At 46.9% G+C, this 14,929-nt stretch overlaps 1 long non-coding RNA gene and 1 pseudogene across 48 annotated transcripts in view; one reads left to right on the top strand and one right to left on the bottom strand.

The window, feature by feature from the left end:
* Positions 1–1,971: 1,971 nt before the first annotated feature.
* On the bottom strand, positions 1,972–10,331 carry LOC101700010 (uncharacterized). Of its 4 annotated transcripts, none has more exons than XR_015444375.1 (7): positions 10,220–10,331; positions 8,821–8,942; positions 7,220–7,333; positions 6,589–6,730; positions 3,412–4,197; positions 3,119–3,202; positions 1,972–2,220 (listed from the first exon to the last, which is right to left on the bottom strand). It is a non-coding gene; the product is annotated as an uncharacterized LOC101700010 (long non-coding RNA). The 4 variants fall into 4 exon arrangements; XR_015444376.1 differs by having other exon boundaries at positions 10,190–10,309; XR_015444377.1 differs by having other exon boundaries at positions 8,821–8,905; positions 10,190–10,307.
* Positions 10,332–10,352: 21 nt separating this feature from the next.
* Positions 10,353–14,929, top strand: part of LOC106010905 (centromere protein I pseudogene) — a 194,946-nt pseudogene continuing 190,369 nt past the window's right edge. For 23 of the 44 annotated variants that reach the window (XR_015444361.1, XR_015444359.1, XR_015444373.1 and 20 more), the window contains exons 1-4: positions 10,354–10,510; positions 11,815–11,869; positions 12,057–12,096; positions 13,409–13,445. The product of XR_015444361.1 is annotated as a centromere protein I pseudogene, transcript variant X33 (transcript). Of the gene's footprint in view, positions 10,511–11,814; positions 11,870–12,056; positions 12,097–13,408; positions 13,446–14,929 lie in introns of all 44 variants that reach the window. The other 21 variants (XR_015444332.1, XR_015444334.1, XR_015444330.1 and 18 more) reach the window with 9 other exon arrangements.

Consider the following 14,929-nt stretch of genomic DNA (forward strand, 5'->3'; position numbering starts at 1 on the left):
CCTGGGTGAACCAGGGCAGGGCCGCTGCCGCCGCACCACCTTATACAGTTCCGCTTGAGACTGAAAACATTTCAGTGCTGACTGGCTTGAAAACCATCACAAAGAAATTACAGGAGCCTGTGTGCTTCTTCCTCTGGGGCGGAGGACTGAACTGAATGAAGGGCTTCTGCACTGAGCTACATCCTCCCTCAGCTCTTTTGTTCTTTTGAGACAGGGCCTGGCTAAGTTGCCCAGGCTGGGTTTGAACTCAAGATCCTCCTGCCTCAGCCTCCCAGTGAGCAGGGACTACAGGCACATGGCATGATGCCCAGCTTAGCCTGTGCTCTTACAAAAACCCAAGGGCAAGAATAATTTTCAGAAAAGATTTTCTAAACTAAGAGTCAAAGGGAGCAAACGAACAATGCAATTGTGCCTATTTCAATTTTCCTTTCCTTGTGATGTCTGAGGCAAGACACAAGCTTTTAAAAAGCGTACTCTAGAGAGCTGACTGAGCCCTGGTTTTAGGGTGGGAAGGGCAGCAGAGCAGCTTTATTATCCTGGGTACGCAGCTTCTGGTGGTTCCTATACATCTGCACCGCCACCCACACGCACCCGCACCCAGACCCTGAACTGCCCTGACTCCGACTGCCGAGGCATCCACGCGCCCCTCGCCGGCTTTCCACCCTGGGTCTCCCCTCCGCATGACGGTGCTGCTCCAGCCGCGTCATGGACCTGCACAACCGCGGCCCTCTGAAGGCCCACTCCCAGGAGGTTGGCTGGAGCGTCACAATCCACATTCCAGACGCTGCCGTACCCTACAGTGCTCTTAGAAAGAAATAGTACAGGAAATAGAGTATTAACACATACTGGAGCACCGCTCTGCCATAAAGGAGAAACCTGAGTCCCCTGTAGGAAAAGACATGCATGCTGAGACTGGGATGTTACAGGAAATAAACCAGACTCTTAAATATTGCATGGTTTCTCTTCCCTGAGAAAGTCAGCAAAATAAAAGACCACAGGAAGCAGGGAGATAGATCTTTTGCAATGGGAAGGGACCAAGAGAAGAGGGGAGCTGTGGGGAGGGACAAACAAGAGTCAAGATGTGTTACACACACGGACCGACCTCCCGGGATGTGTAAGTGTAAGTACCACCCACATGTGCGAATGAAAACTGAAAAAAAGAAAAAAGTATGTCAGTGTAACTGTGCAATAAGACACACGCCGCCATGAGAATGCAGCCGGCAGGTTTATTTTCACCGGGCGGCTCCTGGCCTGCAGAGCTTGTGTGATGCACAGTGCGCTTGCAGTGTGCCAACTCGGGCCGCAGCTCAGAAGGTCCTGAAGAGCTGGTTGGGGAGGTAGCCCAGGTGCAGGAAGGAGGTCTGGGCCTCCTTCTCCAGGGCAGCCAGCTCCTGGATGGTAGGGACCAGGATGTCCACGTGGCCTTTGTAGTTCCCACCTGCGTGGCACAAAGCACACAGCCACATCAGGGCCGTCTGACACTCGGGCTGGCTCGGACTGACCCTGCTTCCCCTCTAGGAGCACCCTGCCGGCCTTGCTTCTCTGCAGCACCCCAGCAGTATCTCAGGGGAATGAAGGCCGGGGCCTCACCACATCCCCGTCCCTACCGCCTCTCCACCTGCACGCGGGCAGCTTAGCTGAGTCAAAAGCAATTGAGAACCAGTGGAGGAAGGGTGTCCTGGGCACAGGGAATGTAAACCGGGCCGTCACAGAGCCATGTTAAAGGCTTTCGGGGTGGGGATGTAGCTCAGCAGCTCGGGCCTGCCTGGCAAGCACAAGGTCCTGAGCTCAATTTCCAGTACCAATAAAAGACTTGGGCTCCTTGTTCAAAACCACCGAGCGTACTGCTGCTTCCTAATAATTCCACAGGACGCCCAAGTATGCGTATGACGGTAATACTTGACAGGAAACAGTTCAGCTGCTGTTCCTCGCCCACTGTGACCACACAACAAGAGCGTTGGAGACTGTAACTTCAACATATTTATCTGGTTTTGCACTATTTCTTCACTGAAGTCCAAATCTGAATTTTCTGTGGAAAATCCACAGAAAATCCACTTGTCTATGAGAAGCATTTCTACATAAGTGGTCAATATGCAAGAAAAAGCACTATGTCTATGATTAAGGCAGTAACATCAGAGCTTACCTCTCCATAATTATCAAACTGTTTACTGTGGGATTTCTTTCCCGTTCCACCAAAGCCGAATCCAAACTTGTCAGTACCTACACGGAAAAAGCAGTTTAGTTATCTGGTAAGAGTAAACAAAATTAAAAGCCTGGTGAAAGAAGTAATTCTATAGCTCCTTGTCAAAAAAAACCTGGAAAATTTCCCCTGAAGTTTCTGAATCTTGTGCATAACTGAAGTAATTTTAGCCTATGGAAGCAATTCAATACTCAGATGTCTGCTATACTGCGTCCCTCCCCACTTTCACCACTAAGAAATTCAGATCCCAACTTACAATAACTAAAGCATTTACGCAGTACTATGTGGTGCACACTCCTGCATACCAACTTTACCCCGTATCATGATTTAGCCTAGTGTCCTACAAAAGCTTCCTGTGTTCAGACGGATCTGGGGCATCATCGTCAGTGGACTTCTCCACGCATGAGTTCATTGCTGGCAGTGCTGTGGGAGGTGGGGCCTGGGTGGAGGAGGAACACCTCTGGGGGCCTCTGCAGGGTATAAACAGCGCCTTCTTCCAGTGCTCCTCCTCTGACTTCCTGGATGTCACAGGGTGAGCAGCTTTCCTCCTCCTCGCCCTTCTGCCATGATGTTTCTGTCTTGGAGCAGCTGACCATGGACTGAACCCCGCAAACTGTGAACCAAATTAAACCTCTCCTTAAGTTGTGGGTGTCAGGTATTGTACCCTAGCGACAGGAGAGGTAATACACCTGACTTCGCTGGTATTCTTAACCTTATTCCCCCTTTATTTCATATAATTTTATGTATTTTTCTTAGTTCCTGCGAATCTTTCCCAGAACAGAATGAAGTACAGATAAATATTATCCCAAGAATGCAAACCTTTAATGGTTAATTCTATTATTTTGTTTCCCAAAACAGTAAAATGCTAATAATCCATAAACATAAACCGATCAATCCAGTGACTTTAGAAGCACTCACCAAGGTCTAAGGAGGTCTGCATGGTAGACCACCCGACACTGCAGAGCCCTTGGTCATGACAGGATACTTCATAGTAGTGTTTCCCTAGAGAGGTAAGATATGTCCAGATTCATCCAAGCCACACACACTGTACAATGATCCTTTCAGCCTACGATGACTTTCTCACTGCTTCTGAATTACACCTTGTATGAACCACATGGACACCTTCCAGCTCCTGGATTTAAAGCTAGCTAAGGAAGAGGCATGCATTGCTAGAGTCCCACGTCTACACCAGTACAATGCAGTCCCAGTACCTTTCAACAGTCCTTTGGTAGCTCGGCATCCGTGCCACTCCTTCACTTCTGTGCTTTGACAACAAGCCCCATCTGACCCAATTGCTGGATTTGAGAAAGAACACACAAAACATGTCAGTGCAGGCCCCACAAACCATGCATTCTGAAATAAGTATCAGTCTCTCAGTTGCTGGTGCACTTGCCTAGTATGCACAGGGCCCCAGGTTTAGTCCCCAGTCCCACAAAACAAACAACTGTATCAGCCTCTTGAATAAGAGAATCTGTTCACTATTGCAGAGGATCGTCTCGAGTTCATGGCCAGCCTGAACTACAGAGTGAGACACTGCCCCCAAAAACAGCTCATGACCTGGGCTTGCCCCAACGTTTATTTCATTGACCTCACAGTAGAGCACGTTTTTGCACGTGGGTCTTTGGTCCCTTGGAGTATGTACAGTGGGATTGTGATGTGACTCCCGCGCCGTAGGGACTGTGCTCTGCGCCTGTGAGCGCGCTGTGCTCTGCCCCTGCACAGGTGGGTTTGCAAAGACAGGCGAGGAAAATGTCCTTCAGATGCCCAGGCCAGGGCACAGAGCGCAGGCCTTTACCCAACTCTGATCAGCCCCAGGGCCACACATAGGCTCGTGTCTGTTCACTGGCACCGCTTTCCAGATGCCTGGACTGCGTGATTTATAAAGAACAGAAACCCACTCCACGGGGCGGGAGGCTGTGAGGTCCTCAGCGAAGGTGCCGGTGGGGCCTTTGTCCGGGCTCTGCTTCCTCCGGAGTGGAGGGACACCGCGCCCTCTCCTGGCAGAAAACGGGAGGGTCAGAGACCAAACGCTGCAGGAAACCTTTTTTTGTTTTTTGTTTTGTTTTTGTTTTGGTACCGGGGATCAAACTCGGCACCTTACGCTTGCGAGGCATTCGGCAGAACCACTGAGCTAAATCGCTGGCCTAGGAAACCTTTTTATATGGACCTAATCCCAGTCACAAGGAGGAACTCTGCGTGACGTAATCACCATTTCGAGGCCCTGCCTGTGAGTACTAGAGCCTGAATTTTGTATTTTTGTTGTTGTTGTTGTTGTTGTTGTTGTTGTTTTAAGACAGGGTCTTGCTATTGGCCCAGGCTGGCCTTGAACTCGCAGCACTCCTCCTGCCTCAGCCTCCCCAGTGCTGGGATTACAGGTGTGTGCCAACAGGCCCAGTTTAACGCCTGAAGTTTGGAGAAGATAAATTCAGACATATCAGCCCTCTGCCCTTTGTCTTTATAAGAGAGACTGGGAAGGAAAAGAAAAAAAGGAGGAGGAAGAGAAGGATGAGGGAAGGAGGAGAAGGAAGAGGAAAGAGAAAAACAACTACCTTTCCAGGTGCCTATGCAGGGGCAGGGAGCCTTGAGAGGAAGTTTTCCCTGGAAAGATGTAAATGGCAGTCCCAGGTTGAGTCTTCCAGGAATGCTCTTAAAAAGGGACCAATCTAGCCAGACACCCTGGTGCCCGCCAGTAACCCCAGTACTCTGGGAGACTGAGGGAGGAGGATTTTGTGTTCAAGGCTTACCTGGGAAACTTAGCAAGACCCTCCCCTCCATATATATTTTAAAGGGCTGGGGGTATAGCAAAGGCCTTGGGTTCAATCCCCGCCCCCTTCCTGGCCCTCAGCATCTGAGCAGCTGCTCTGCCAGGTCTTCCTGCCTTGGATCCAGCCAACTGTGGACTGACACAGGAGCCAGGATAAACCTCTCCTCTTGTGTTGGTGTCGGGTACTTGTCCCAGCGACAACAGTGACTCAGACAGCTGCTGCACACCTCCACTTCCCTGAAACACTCCTGATTTTGTTGAGGTAGCGATCCCTGTACTTGAGGAACCCGGATGTTCATAGCACATCCTCAGGGCTAAGTCTTGCTGCTTCCACACCAGCTACTGCCATTTTTCAATTTGTTGGCTTAGCTTTCCATTTTTTCACAATTTACTGGACTCAGGCAGGCAGTTTGGAGGTGAGGTGGTGCACATCTAAACATCCTCATTTCCTCCCCACATTTCCTACAGTTTTCTGAGCTGAGCAGCCATCATTGAATTTTATGCTTTTGTCAAAATGAGCTGTCAGAATCCGCTCTGGATCTATTAGAATCCAACATCATTCCCGCTGGCCAGGCATTCACCTTACAGCGCAGGGGCCAGAGGGGGTCTGGCAAACACATAAATTCAGAGGTCTATAACTCTGTATCCCCCAAAGAAGTGGCCATAAAGTCCTTCTCTGCAGATATATGGACGGAGGAGACAAAGGGCAGCCCAAGGGAATCTCTGTGGGACTGTAGAGCAGGAGAGTGGCCTCACCGCTGCTGGCTCATTACAAGCCAGCCTGGCAGGGCAGGATTTATGGCCCAGGCCGCTGTCCCTCAGTGCTGGCCACTTCCAGGGCTCATCAGCCCCAGCAAGTGATGCTGGTAATCTCAGGGAAAGGAGCCGCACTTGGACATGGAGCAGGAGAACATGGCCCCAGGTGATGAGTGTTTAAGGACAGACCATGGGCCTGACCAGTGCTCAGAAACCAGCCAGGGGGTCTGAGTTCTGTTGCTTGCAGTATGGACACACTGTGCACCTGTACCTCCCTCTGGCTGTGACACTGAGCAATCACAGGTTAACAAGGCTTGTTTGTGGCCGGGCGGGGGGGGCGCACACCTGTGATCCCAGCACTCTGGGAGGCCGAGACAGGAAGATGGCAGGTTTGAGTCCAGCCTAGGCAACTGAGCAACTTAGCAAGACCTTGTCTCAAAATTTAAGAAGGGCTGGGATGTAGCTCTGTGCGAAGGCCGTAGGTTCAATCTTCAGGGCCCCCAAAACAAAACAGAACAAAACAGAACAAGGCTTGTGATTATTTTTTAGCAGGGTGAAACAAGACAACTTGCTATGTTAAAAGGGGGTTGGTTACCCTCCCTTGGGCCGGAGATTTAGCTCAGTGGCACCTGTACCTGCCTTGCAAGTGCAAGGTCCTGAGTTCAATCCCTGGTACCAAAAAAAAGGTGGTGGGGAGTTGGTAATAAAAAAAATGGTTCAGAATTCTTAAAATGCCTGGAGACAATAATTCTAAATATACAAATTTATATTGCCTAGTGCCTGTGGTGTTATAATAACAAGAATGGGAATTGTAAAGTATAGCTCTAAATAATGATGGTCCAGTTACTATGGCTGCCTAATAAATTACCTCAAAATCTGGTGGCTAAAAGCATCCATTTATGCTGGGTATGGTGGCAAATGCTGGTAACCGCAGCACTCCGGAAGGATGAGGGGGGGGGGGGGGGCTCAAGCTCGAGTCCAGTTCAGGCAACTTAGCAATTTAGTGAACTCTGTGCAGAAAGAAAAATAAAAATGGCTGAGGGCGTAGCTCAGTGTGAAAGCCCTGGTTCCCATCCCCAGTACTGCCAAAAGAAAAAAATCCATTTATTCTGCTCACAGATGCAGATTCCACGTGCAAGGAACAGGGGCAGGGCATGGCAGGTGAGGTCATCTCATTTCCGCTGTGCCCAGCGCTTCTGCCGGAAGGCCCCGGGCCCAAAGGCTGGGGGCATTAGAAGGTTTGGTCATCCACATGTCATCCAACAGCTGGGGCACCTCACTGGCCTGGTTTTCGCACAACATGGCGGCTGTAGTCCAGATGTGAGCATCCCATGGGCCAGGTGGCCTTGAATGACCAAGTTTCAGAAGTCAAGCAGGGTCATTTCCTCCTTGTGAGTCACTTCTAGACAAGATCTCTTGTATTCCAGACATGTTCCTCCTCACCTCGACTGTCCAGTTCCCCAGGTGGTCAGGAGCAGCATAGTAAGTCCCTTCCTTACCTGCTGGTTCTGAGATATGAGGATCCTCAAGTGACCAAGTAGAAGCCCTCACTTCCCATGCCATGGAATTGGTGCTGTGCCTCCTGGTTCATTCCTCCCTTGGAAGCAAGACTTCTAGGGTAGGAGAGCAGAGAGCATCATTGCTATCTCTACCCCTCGATTTCCGGACCTGCCAATTGTGGCTCTGAGAGGAACAGCGCCACATGCTGGACAGTGATTGGGAGCATATGGTCATCTTTGGAAAACCTAATCTGCCACAAGTTACATATTAAGTCCGGTAACTTGGAGGTCACATCTGCCTTGGGAAGAAATGCAAAGGTGTACAGAGGCCTGACAGGGAATGCGGCAATGCCATGTTTCCCTGAAAATAAGAGCTAACTAATCATCCTGGAAAACTAGAGCTCAAAAATGCCAGCCCAAGTCAGCCTTCCTTGCTTCACCTGTCCTACAGAGTGGCCACCCAGTGAGAGAACAGTGAGGTGTAATCTTCTGTGTGACACTGGCCATCGCCATGGTAATGATTGGTGCTTATTTTCCCATTAGGTCTTATTTTCCAGGAAACACAGTGTTAAGCAATTTCCACAAGGGATCCTGGACACCTTCACCAGGTCTCTTTATTTCTGTCCACCTAACGAAACCTACCGAGGGACACCTATGTCTGGAGGCCTGGGGCAGTGCTGAGGATATGGCTAGAAATAAGACATGCTTTGCTTTCAGTGTAACCTATGTTTTCACCCGAGATAAAATATAAACACATTATTATAATGCAAAGCAGAAATGTAATGATAGCAACGTAGTCAGAGCAGCATGGGAATTCTGTGGCCAGCAGAGCAAGGGTGGAAGCAAAAAGGCAGAGCTTTTTTGGGCGGTGACATCTTAGATAAAAATTTTTTTGGTGGTACTGGGGATTGAACCCAAGGGATTCACACTGAGCTACATCCCCAGCCCTTTATTTGCTACGCTGAGGCAGAGTGTCACTAAATTACCAAGTTCAAGTCCAACCTGGGCAACTTAGGGAGACTTGTCTCAAGCAATTTTTTAAAAAAGACCTGAGTATGTAGCTCAGTGCTAAGGCCCTGGGTTCAATCCCTAGGACTGAAAAAATTATTGTGTATATATCGAAAGGAAAATCAAAATTTGTCAAGAGGGAGATGACTCATGTTTTCCTTCTTTTTTTTTTGGTACCGGGGATCAAACTCGGGGCCTTGCACTTGCACAGCAGGCAGTGAAACCGCTGAGCTAAATCCCTGGCCCTGATAACTCATGTTTTCAATGCACATTCCGGCTTCATTCTGTAAGAACCTTCAAAAGTCTGAGGCTCCAGGCAGAGTGGGAGATGTGGGGCCTGGAATGCCCCATGTGTGGTCTCCTCCCTCAGAGTCCCTCCCCCCTCTCTCTCCAGCACCCTTGTCATGAGCTTCAAGGCCTTCTGGAAACCTTTCACTCACAGCCTCCATCGAGATTCAAGGGGAGGAGAGACAAGCTCTGCCTGCTTCTCCCCACCAGGGAACAGAAGGACTATGTATCAGTTACTTTTTAGTTGCTGAGACAAAACACCTGACAACCGCAACTTAAAGGAGAAGGGATTTATCTTGACTCACAGTTTCAGAGGGTTCAGTCCATGGTCAGCTGGCTCCAAAGCAGGAACATCATGGTGGAAGAGGCTGGTATGGAAAGGCTCCTTGCCTCATGGTGGCCAGGAAGCAGAGAGAGAAGGGAGGAGCTGGGAACAAGAATGCATCCTTCCAGGTCATGCCCCAGAGACCTGCTCCAACCAGGCTCCACCTCCTACAGCACATTCAGCCCTGAACTCATCCATGATGAATCCAGCAATGAGCACAGCACCCCCTGATATATCCCCTTCCACACACATGAGACTTTTGGGGGATATTTTTGTTTTCCCTTAAATGCCTTTAAGTTTTCTTTTAGTTAATTTATTCAGGACTTAGGTTGCAACACTTCTTTTAAAAATCATTTACCTAATGCCTGTATCAGAATATAACAATTTAAACTGAAAAGTTAAAGAGCATAACATCATATATCATATGTTTGTTTGTTTGGTTTTTTTGAGGTGGGATCTTGCTATGCAGTCTAGGCTGGCCTTGAACTTCCTATATATCCCGCACTGTTCTTGAACTCACAATCTCCTGCCTCACCTTCCCAAAGTACTGTAATTTCAGGCATGCGCCACCACACTCAGCTTAGGTGTATATTCTTATTTGTAGAGGAACTTAATATGATAAAGACTTCAATAGGAAACAGTTCACTGCATGAAATTCCATGGAAGAGTGACAACTATTGTTATTAGAGATGGTTAATAATCTCCTTTTAGTGGATTTTAATCTTCGGTGTTTAATTTACCTTCTTAACATAGCAGGTGTTTGGTTCTGAGGTTCTAAGAGCTTCCTCAGTTTTAGCTAGTTTGCTTTATCAAAACACATTATTAGTCTTCAGCATCATAGAATCCTTGCTCTTTTGGTTAATATTTTCCCTATAGTTTTTTATTAGTGGAAACTCAACTCTTGAAATGCTCTCCCAGCTCTCTGTCCTTACAGGCCCAGGAAGTCCTTGTCGATGTCTGGCCCTCACTGTCCTCTCTGAGCCCTAATGCTTCCCTCCTCAGTTACCGATCATTCGCCCCATCTATTGAATTAGATAATTATTTGGTGTTTGTTTATTTATTTTTTAATTGTCGAGAGAGCTCTTTTAGGCAACAAATACACCAGCAACTTAGGGAAGGGACTTTTACCATTTCGGTTTTAAAGAAGGGGCAGAGCCAGGTGTGGTGCCACTGGCCTGTAATGCTAGCACGGTGGGGGGCGGAGGTATGAGGATTGCAAACTGGAGTGGAGTCTGGACAACTAGCAGGACCCTGTCTTAAAAAAAAATTAAAAGGGTTGGTGATGTAGTTCAATGCGAAGGCTCTGGGTGCGTCAATTCCCAGTAACGCACACACACACAGACACTCACTGCTGACTTGGATAAGAAAGGCTCACTGACTTGACTCATCTCCCTTAGTGATCATCCCTACTCAGGAGTTAACGTTTCTTCCCTTCCAGCGGTCTGTTCACGCCTCCCCGTCTTAAGCGAATCATAAGCGGCTGTGTCCAGGGAAGCGTGTCCCGCGCGGCCTACCGTAGCGCCTCCCTCCCCCCCTCCCCGTTCCGGGCGGACATGGCCGCCCCCGAGTCCAGTCCTGCTTTGAGTCCTGGTATTGCCGAGGGCGAGGAGGAGACGATTCTCTACGACTTGTTAGTCAACACCGAGTGGCCTCCGGAGATAGAAGTGCAGGTAAAGCAGGCCCCTGGATGGCGGCGGCCCCATCCGCGCGGCCACTCGGCGGGCTGAGCCCTCACGGTAGCCACGTCGCCGAGGTCTGTGTGTGTGTGCGTGCGCGCGCGCGCGCGCTCGTAGGCAGGGGTCTGGGGTGCGAGGGGGCGTCACCCACATTCCGTCCCATTTGGGACTCTGGGTGCGGAATGGTGGGCGGTGCGGGGTGCGGTGGCCACGCAGCCCTCACCCCGGGCGGGTTTCTGCCCTCGAGGGTCCTCATCCTCCTGGACTCTGGGGTCCCTAGCCTGCCCAGGCTGCCTCATCTGCCCTAGGAGACCCTTTCACGGCTGCAGTTCTCCCAGCACCGGTCTGGTCACCGTGGATCCCCTGCTAGGGGCTGGGCTGCGCTCGATCTTGTGTGTTTCAATAAAGAAACATTTGGTGATTGCGTGTGTGTGTCCATGTGTCCATGCGTCCATCTGTCTATGTATCCACGTGTCCATCTGGCCATCTGGCCGTGTCTGCGTGTTTCAGGTACTGTGCGAGGCTCCAAGGACATAGAGATGAACTAAGCTCCCATGAATCATCCATTCTAGAGACTGTAGTAAAGTTTTCTCATAACCTATGGTAATCTCATAATGCTCAAAACGCCAAAGGAGTGAAGGAAAGGAGCTGCTGACGACTGGAATTGGGAGCTCTGCTAGGGAAGAGGTTATAGTGATTGGAATTTAAGAGCTGGACCTTGGAGTGACTAGCTGTCTTCTAGGCAGGGACTTCAGGCATAGGGTGAAGAGCAGGGTCACAGACCTGAATATCCAACAGACCTGAATAATTGAAATTATTTAATATAGCAACTGTGTAGTTGGGATTCGTTAGTAGCATTGTCTCTATGCGTATACAGCAGATACTCAGTGGACTTGCCTCAAGATGTGGGTTAATGAATCCATGAGAACGCATCTCCTGCGAACAGATCTTGTTTGAGGTCTCCGCCCCTCTCCTACACAGACTTCTTTTTTTTGGTACCGGGGATCGAACTCAGGACCTTGCACTTTTGAGGAAGGCATGGTGCCACTGAGCTAAATCCCCAGCCCATTCTAGCCCCAGTTCTTGTGCTGTCATTTAAGGTTCATCCTGACAGGTGCTGAAGACTGCCATGCTCAACTTTAGACCCGTTGTACCGAGTCTTGATTAAACTTTTTTTGTTGTTTTGATGTGTAAGTAATATTAAAATACTGGCACCTTATACTCAGTTCTCTGAGTATTAGCAAGTGTGCATTAGTGTTTCTATAAAATTATCAAATGTGTTTTTTTTTAAATTGTAGCCTTGAGGTAACCGAAAACAAGGTGCATCGTTTATCATCACGAAAGCAATCAGAGGTAAATATCGCTTATTTATTTATTTATTTATTTATTTTTAAAGTAATGGGCGTTTATTTTTCAAACAGTGCTGGTGCTTTATAAACCAGCTCTGTCCACTCGCTTATTTTTTTTATGATATAGCTGAAAGTTTCTCTTTTTTTTTTTTGGTACCGGGGATTGAATTCGGGTCCTTGCTCTTGCGCAGCAGGCGGTGAAACCACTGAGCTAAATCCTCGGCCCTAGCTGTAAGTTTCTCTACATTTCATTCGTAACTATGCTATTTAGAAAGTTTAGGGATTTTTTTGTTGTTTTGTTTTTTTGGTTTTTTTGGTACCGGGGATTGAACTCAGGTCCTTGTGGGGCCCAAGTGTAGGGATTTTGAAGTATGTTCTTTGGACTTCTCTTGGAGCCTAATGAAACAAAGTAGTGTATGTGTTATCTGAGTTTAATTTTACATACATTTATATAAACAGATGCGTATATATGTATATAGATTTTCATGTACACATATGTTTAATGCTAAAGTATAGGAGAGGTTTAATCATCATGGGTGTTAGAAGAACTAACATTCAATTTTCATTGTCACAGATGAGTTTTCAAAGTTTAACATTTAAAAAATACAAGTAATAAAAATTCATTATAGAAAATTTAGAAAATATAGATAACCATGAGTTAGAATTATTTTTTCCTCATTTTACAACCTAAAGATAATCTGTTGTGTTTGGGACTTTTTTTTCTGTTGATATATACCTAGCTGTAAACACAAGTGTATATATACATATATATATTCTGTTTTGTTTTGTTCTTTTGGTACCGGGGATCGAACTCGGGACCTTGCGCTTGTGAGGCAGGCGCCAGAACCACTGAGCTAAATCCCCGGCCCTTACATATTCTAAACATTATTATTTTGTGGTTATTGTTATATTGGGGTTATTGTTATTTTGTGGTTCTGAAGATTGAACCGAGGGCCTCTTGTGTGCTAGGCAAGTGCTCTGCCACTGAACTACATCACAGCCCTACAGCATTTTTTGACAGTGTGAGAGATTTACTTTCCTATTTTAGGTATTGTTCTTATTTATATATCTTTGGTTTAATTTTTATACAAATAGTTTAGTTTTAAAGGATAATTACTGTGACTCCTCTCCATGGTTTCATTAAAGCTTTTTGGATTAAACTTGACATCTCTAACCACTTTTATTTTTTGTAGTTAGAAATACTTCAAAGTTCTAACACATAAACTTAGAATTAATATAAACAAATATGTGACCATGTAAAAGTTACAGTGTATATGTTGTTCTCATTTTTAGGAGTTGTGTTCTCAGTGTTTGGTTTTGTAATGACTCAGTCTGCAGTGTATTTTAGATTTTTCATCTGTAAACCTAATTTGAAAATGATTCGTAAAGGACAACTGATTTATATTTGGCTTTGCTGTTTCTTTGTATTATAAATCACTTATTATTCTTACGCCAATACATCTGGTACAGGTGAGACTTCAGTCCATCGTAGAAACAGTGAAAATCAAATACAAATGTGTTATTTATAATTATGTTTTCACAGTTGAACCCCAGATCATGATATAGATGCTGACATTCAGGTGAGCCCATTTCGGAATAGAGATTTCAAATATTCTGGCCTGAGCTGAAGCTATCTCAGTAGACTTGGTAATTTTTATCACCTTCATCATTATTAGGAATATTTCATGATGACCCTGCTTCTGATGATGAGTCCTGGGCCTTGTCTTGAATGCCCACGTGATGGGTCTGTTGATGTCCTCCTTTTTAAAAAACATTTCTTCCTTATTGTCCCATCAGCTCTCTTGTGGTCAGTATTCAGTTGCTGTGCAGCAGCAAAGTTTCTTTGGGTTTCATTCTTGGTGTGCTTTCTAACTCTTGAATGTGAAGTATCTACTCAGGCATAGTGCTGATTTTCAGCTTTAAAATTAGAAACCTGTGGGGATTGTTTCATAGGCTTATTTACCACAGGTTGCTTTTTCCTAACCCTCAAAGCCCCAGGGTCACGTGGTCTGTGGAAGAGCCCTTTCCTTGTGTCTGGCACCCACGCAGTGTGTCTGCTTGTAGTGGCTGTGTGTGTCTCTGTCCATACTTGGATCATTTTGGCTTGTTTTCGGAACCTAGTGCATTACAGGGTGGAGATGGAGGGAGAGAGGGTGACTGGAGGGAGGGGGAACCTAGAGTGGTTCTCAGCAGCCTGGCTTGTGTGGGTGGAAGAGGTGTCTGCTCCTGTTGCTGCTCTGCAGTCTCCTTCATCTCTGTCAGGTGGAGGACGCAGGTTGCGTCCTCTCTGTGGGTGCCTGCAGGTCAGGCCTTGTAGGTAAGTTTCTGTCTCCCTACTTGAATTATTCATCTTGATCATGGTGCCCTTTGTGAGTGCATCATGGGTTGTTACCTGATCTTCCTCACGACATGTTGTTTTCAAAAATTGTACTTCAGTTAGCTCCGTTGAGTTTGAGATAATTAACCCTGAGTGTTTTGGGGCCAGTATTTGTTACAAATGACTTACTTTTTTGGTAATGGGAATTAAACACGGGGCCTTCACACTCAGCTACATGACTTCACAGCTACTCAGCTTCACACTCACCCTGGCTCTTTTTGAATTTTTATTGTGAGACAGGGTCTCACTAAACCACTAAGTTGCCCAGGCTGGGCTTGGACTTGTGATCCTCTTGCGTCAGCTGCCCAAAGTGTTGGGATCACAGACAAGCACCACCATGCCCAGCTGGTTTTTTCTTTCCTTTTGTATAAGTTTTTTTCAAAACTGGGTGCAGTGGCTTATGGCTGCCATCCCCGCTACTCAGGAGGCTGAGGCAGGAGAATTTCCAGCTCTAGGCCAGCCTGGGCAACTTAGTGAGACCCTATCTCAAAAAAAAACCCCACAAAAAAACCTTGTATTTTATTTAATTTTCAAATATTGTAACATACTGAAAATTATAGATAATAATAAAACTGTTGGGGCCTTGTATGTGAATTTGAATTAAGGCACCTGTTGCTATTTTGCTCTGTAGGTTCAGATACTCCTCTCTTTTTACAGAAGATGCTATATCTCAAGGCCTCTTTCTCC

Source organism: Heterocephalus glaber, unplaced genomic scaffold (genome assembly GCF_053883595.1).
Source record: "Heterocephalus glaber isolate CG9 unplaced genomic scaffold, H.glaber_assembly_v1.0 deba00001600, whole genome shotgun sequence".
NCBI classification, from domain to species: Eukaryota; Metazoa; Chordata; class Mammalia; order Rodentia; family Bathyergidae; genus Heterocephalus; species Heterocephalus glaber.